Source organism: Protobothrops mucrosquamatus, unplaced genomic scaffold (assembly GCF_001527695.2).
Source record: "Protobothrops mucrosquamatus isolate PMUCROS unplaced genomic scaffold, P.Mucros_1.0 scaffold83, whole genome shotgun sequence".
Classification (NCBI taxonomy): Eukaryota; Metazoa; Chordata; class Lepidosauria; order Squamata; family Viperidae; genus Protobothrops; species Protobothrops mucrosquamatus.
Genome location: NW_015386460.1, coordinates 424,814 through 431,440, shown reverse-complemented (window position 1 = coordinate 431,440; position 6,627 = coordinate 424,814). Strand labels below are relative to the sequence as shown.

General features: G+C 34.6%; 1 pseudogene; it reads left to right on the top strand.

Moving 5' to 3' along the window:
• The first annotated feature begins 2,832 nt into the window (after nucleotides 1-2,832).
• Nucleotides 2,833-5,988, top strand: LOC107284374 (annotated as a pseudogene).
• The last annotated feature ends 639 nt before the right edge of the window (nucleotides 5,989-6,627 follow it).

The window sequence follows — 6,627 nt, the reverse complement described above, 5'->3', positions numbered from 1 at the left end:
CAATAGAAGAAGGGGACAACAGACAATAAGGTGGCTGGATGGAGTCACTGAAGCAGTAGGCGTGAGCTTAAATGGACTCCAGAAGATGGTAGAGGACAGGAAGACCTGGAGGAATGTTGTCCATGGGGTTGCGATGGGTCGGACACGACTTCGCAACTAACAACAACAACAATTCTTTGACCACGAGAAGGAGCTAACAAGTTGGCAAAATATGAATTTGAGCATATTCTTAGAGAGATATTTGAAAAATATTTACAGAAAACCATTCACTTTATAGATCAATTATGTTCTAAAGATGCTATAAGAAAATATATAAATGATATAGAGGATATAAAAGAGCAAGAGGAACAAACTACCCAAGTAATTGAAAGAAAGATCAATAATTCAGAGACGAAATCGTGTGTAGAAACTTATCAAACCACTGGAGCAATTTCACGAATATCTGACAATGCAAAGGACTTAACTGCAACTTTTGAATAATCTAACACCAATATTTATTGTGATGATGGTTTAAATAGTTATTATGATGATGGTTTAAATACAAAACTGGAAGAAGAGCTCTAAGTCAAGGGATTTTTTCTTCATGGATATTAACAAGGTTGAGAATTCCTTAAGAAAAAGAGACTTGATAAGATATTCCAGACAAGAAAAATATTTTATTCTATGAGGATAAGCTGGAGGGAGAGACATAATAGCAGTAGTAGTAGTAGTGGTAGTAGTAGTAGTAGTAATAATAATAATAATAATAATAATAATAATAATAATAATAATAATAATAATAATAATAATAGCCACTTACGTAACAACAAATCTATCTAACCAGCAAAACAAAAATCAATGTTTCATATTTTTCCATCACAAGTACAAATTCCACAAGCAGTTTTAAAGAAAACAAAATTACATATGTTCTTTTCTTTGAATAATGCACATATTTGACAGAGTAACATTTGCTTTTCAGCTGAGCAAATCTTAACATTAAATTCATATAATTCAATGTAAAAATGAATGGAGGTATAAGAACCAGGTATTTGCTACAAATCTACTAACTGAAAAGTATTATATGACATAATAAGAAATACAGTTGGCACCCTGGAGCTCTTTCTGGAAAACAGAAGAGGAGATAATCAAGCTATCCTTTAGTATTAGGATTGTGGATCTGATTAGAAGATCTATAGAACACTCTTGACATATACTGTAGTAAGTAAAGTTTTAGACCTAGATTTAACTTCCCACTTGACTGTGGAAAATGTAAATATCTCTAGGTCAATCATCTCTCATAAGGTTGTTATATTTAGGGGATTTTCTTATGTTCCATCTTGATCCTCCAGAGAAAAAGCAAAAGAGAAATCTATTCATATTTGAAATAAAATAACAGGATATTCCAAAAGAACTGCACTTAATATGCCTATAAGACTTTACTGAATATTTTCAAACTGAGTACACAAACTTGGCATCACCATCACCACCACCACCACCATCATAATGCCATTGTTACAAGCAAAATACACCTATGTGTCAGAAATAATGGAAAATGGGCAAGCCAAAATTGACTTGACGTGACATGTAAACAATTCCCTGATTTTCCTGTTCGGCATTCATTTAATAATGTTTGAAGTGTACTGTATGCTAGTTAAAATCAATATTATGATTATACTTGAAATTTGCAAAGAAAAATAATAATGTATAAGATAATGTCCATTATGCAACCTCAATATGGTGGTGCATTATAAATTAAACTCAATTTTCAAATTATCTGATTTTAAATCTAATCTACAATGTCATAGTCCATTTTTACTCATGCTGATTGATTAACAATTGTCCTTGCAGGTTACTTCCAATCAGGAGAGGCATATATTTATTGGTGTTAGTAATGGGTTGCAAATTTAAGGTTATATTTTTAAATACATGAAAAGTTTTGTTTTGCAAAACAAAACTTTGCACTAATGCACTAATGTAAGTTGCATGTGTTTTTACTATTGGACTTTAGTGTGGGACATCAGGATCAAAACCCCACAAGTTGCAGGAATATTTTGGCAAGTGACTGTATTGTCTTAAAAATAAAGTCTTTAATGAAACTCTGAAACAACAAGTAAGTAGGTCTGTCCACAGTGTTTAAGTCAGGCATCACTTGGGCAAAACTCATACAATCTCCATACATATTGAATAAAATTTGCTTTTAATAACAAAGCCCATTGAAAGGTTTGAACCTTTTTTTATACTATTCTAAGATGGAACCAGTGCTCATTTGGAAAAGCAAAACACAATTATAGGGTAAGCCTCACATTAAAGATTAGCTTTGTTTTTCTTGTTTTTAAATGTTGGAGGCTCTCAAGTTTATTCATGTAATGATAAATTATAATTTAACATGATTGTTTTCTGTCTTTTGACAATAACTTTTCTGTTTTCTAAAAGTATCTATGGAGGTTCTCAGTCATCCAGATCATAGTTATACCAAAGCTGTTTTTTTCATGAGGCAACTAGACTTTGTTTTTCTTTGAAGATATTTCACTTCTCATCCAGGAAGCTTGTTCAGCTCTGACTGGATGGTGAGGAATGGAAGGATTATACTCATTGCAGACAGTTGGTCATTTGCATTCTTTTAGAGAGTCGTTGATGCCACCTCGAGGTTTATCTGTGTCGTCAGGGTCAACTGAGTAGTGCAAATTGGTGTGCAGTCTTCTTGGAACTGCTGAAAGGACTGTGTTGTAGACTGGAGATAGATGATGTTGTATCTCCCCCACCTCTGTTGAGAGAGGGCTATTCAATTTTGACATAGATGGCCTCTTTGACCCCTCTTTCAAACCAGCGGTCCTTCTGGTCCAAATTGTGGACTTTGCTGTCTTCAAAACATCCCTAGGAAGAGACCCAAACATCACCATTCTACCAGCTGATAAAGGAAGATACACAGTCATCCTGAACAGAGATGACTACAAGATCAAAGTGAACAGTCATCTGAAGGACACTGCCATGTATGAGGCTCTGAAGAAAGATCTCACCAGCAGTTGCAAGAAAAATGTCATTGATTTTTTACAAAAACTACAGAAGGACAATGCCATCAACAAGCCACAATACTACCTTCTTTATTCTGCGGAAGCCACAACATACACATATGGACTCCACAAAACCCACAAAGAGGGAACACCATTCAGATCAATTATCAGCAGCATCAATTCTATCACCTACAACATTGCAAAACATCTAATCACCTTATTAGCTCTAGTTGGCAATATCACATCAACAATTCACAGGACTTCACCAGCAAGGTTTGGAAACTAAAACTGTAGCCGGATGAGACCATAGTTTCCTATAATGTAACTTCCCTCTTCACCTGTATTCCAACAACTGAAGCTATCACGGTAGTAAAGAAATGATTGATACAAGACAGCACCTTAGGTGACAGAACCAACCTCAGCTCAGACAACATGTTATACCTCTGCCTTACCACTACCTATTTTAAATACAATGAAGGTTTCTAAAGACAGAAACACGGCTGTGCCATGAGTTCACCTGTGTCCCCCATTGTGGCCAATCTCTATATGGAAGAAGTAGAAACCAAAGCCCTAAACTCCTTCATAGGAATTCCACCCAGTCACTGGTATAGGTGTGTAGATGATATTTAAGTCAAGATCAAAATACAGGAATTGGAAGCACTCACTAAGCACATCAACTCTGTGGACAGATATATCAAATTCACATGGGAAGATGTTAAATCTGGTCTGCCTGTGCAGTACACATTAAGGAAGACAGAAGCCTTAACATTGAAGTTTACAGAAAACCCACACACATGGATCAATATTTACATTTTGATTTACACCACCACAGGAGCACAAAATAGGAATTATCAGAACCTTACACCACCGAGCTGAAGATCTGCCTACCAGCAAAGATGGAAAGGAAAATGAACTAAAACATATCAAGGAAGCCCTCAAAATGTGTGGCTATCCCAAGTGGGCCTTTATTAAATCCCAAAAAAGATCCAGCAGGAGCTCCTCCATAACAGACAAAGAATAAAACAATAAATGAAGCAACATTGTCATTCCATATGGTGCAGGAATATCAGAAAAGCTCAGGAGGATCTTTAATGAATACAATATATGTGTACATTGCAAAGCCACACATACACTAAGACAGAAGCTTGTCCACCGCAAGAATAAAACCCCCAGACACAAACTGAGCAATGCGGTATTTGGAATACAATGCAGTGAGCCAGATCTGTACATTGGAGAAACAAAACAACCACTTCATAAACGCATGGCACAACATAGGAGAACAAACCAATCAGGAAAAGATTCAGCAGTCCATCTGCATTTAAAAGACAAAAGCCATCTTTTCGAAGAAACAAGGTCCACATTTTGGACAGAAAGGACCGCTGGTTTGAAAGAGAAGTCAAAGAGGCCATCTATGTCAAAATTGAACAGCCCTCTCTCTCAACAGAAGGGGAGGAATACGATATCATCTATTTTCAGTCTACAACACAGTCCTTTCAGCAGTCCCAAGAAGGCTCCATACAATTTGCACTACTCAGGTGGCCCTGACGACACAGTTAAACCTCCAGGTGACCTCAGTGACTCTATAAAGGAATGCAAATGATCAACTGTCTGCAAGGAGTATAAATCCTTCCATTTCCCACCATCCAGTCAGAGATGAAGACACTCCTTGGATTAGAAGCGAAATGATAATGACTTGGAAAAATATGTTGCACTGGATGTACAAAAGAAAAGAGCTGATATTTTAATAATTGAAGACGATGTGCAAACAATAAAGCAAGAGAGTAACATGGGTTATTTTCCTACATTGGATATACAAAAGAAGCTCATTAAGAAAAGGAATCTCATAAGAAAAATCAAAGACAAAATGAAAAGAAATCAAGTTCTACAACATTATTTGAATGGATTAAAGATTTAGAAATAAAAGGAATATAAAGTTGGTTTATTTGATCAAGGTTATAATAGATATGTTATTATTTATGGTAATCCTTAATGGACTTTTGCTGACATTAGGACTAAAATGACAATATCAGTTTGTTCATATATAAGATATAGGATGTGGGAAGAAGGAGATGATTCTTTATATTTTAATAGAAAGTTACAAAAGATGTTACAAAATTTATTTATATTTGTTGTGATAAAGGTGGGAAGATACTTGTTTCTTTTTTCTCTTTGCTATATTCTTCCTTTTTATTTTATGATATATAAAACATTTCTAACTATATTATCTCACATACATATGCAAATCCTTAGCAGGATTATACTTAGCGGGCTTTGTAGGCTCCATTTAGGTTAACTAGGAAAAAATATAAATTTATTTCTTGGCTGGCTGGTGTCTGGTATCAACAGCAAAAATGAAATGTGAATGACAACTCATGATCCAAGTTTTCATGCCTGTATTATGATGTCAGAAGCAAGTATATAAGTCATGTGGTTTTAACTGTTCAATATAAAACCTAAATGGACATGTTAGGAGATAACTACTGCAATTAATTTTTCAAAGGTGGTGAAATACACATTATTTTAACCATTCAGAATTTTATTTAGATTAGAAAAGATAGAATTATTTACAGTGAGAATTGTCCTGCTGGTGCTCATTAATCAAGATTACTAAAGTAAAAGGGTATTTGCTTATTTAAAAGACTGCTTAACTGCTGAATAGTTATCTCCTCAGTCACCCGCTGACTAGTGATCCCTGCAGAGTTCTGCCTCTCATTTCAAAGTAATGCAAATTTAAGAAAGCAATAGATCCATATGTAAAATAGTCTCTGTTGCTTTAAATTGCAAGTTAACTGAAGACATCAAATGAACATTTTTCCTTGAGGAAATGTTATTCTCCCTTCAAAACCAGCTAGCCTTCTCTTCCAACTAACAGCAGCTTTGATATGAGTTTTTCTTTGACTAGCTGAAAAAAATAAGTAATGTTTTCAAGAATTACATACACTGAGATGTCTATAAATATATAATATATTCTACCTTTCTATTGTAGGTTTTATCTTGACTAGATTCAAGCTACTGAATTTATTCTTGCCTGGCCAAGAAGATTACAGAATTTTGTCTGGACTATATCTCAAAAGGGTATGAATGAATCAATGTCTTTTACTGCCCACTTCAGTGTCTAAATGACTAAATCCTGACTATTATCTACATTCATGGTAAGGAAAGCTTTCACATGCTACAGCAGACTGAAGGAACTTGGTGTTCTTCTGACATTTTAACCAAAGATCTTGGCTTTTGTACTATGTCTGAGCACATATACATATATTTTACAAAAATATATTACATATGTAGTAGGATGAATTATTTACTTTTTAATCCATGTTATTTTTATCTTTAATTTATTCATGGGTATTTTCTCTCTAATTATCATTTTCACCTGTGTTACTTAAAGTCTTGAATTTAAGTAAAAAAATTAACTACATATTCAAAATGTGCTCTCTCTAAAAAATATGCCTATCTAAATGCTCCCCATTTTTCCAAAACAGCGGGGCGGGAGAATGTTTGTAACTGCAAAAGCTTTTGAGAGGAAGATTAGGGTCCATTTATTTCTGAATTCATGAAATCACAACAAAGAGCATATACATCCTGCACAAATCTGCCAGCTAGATATACAAATTTCCTGAAGATTTTAGCAATGAAA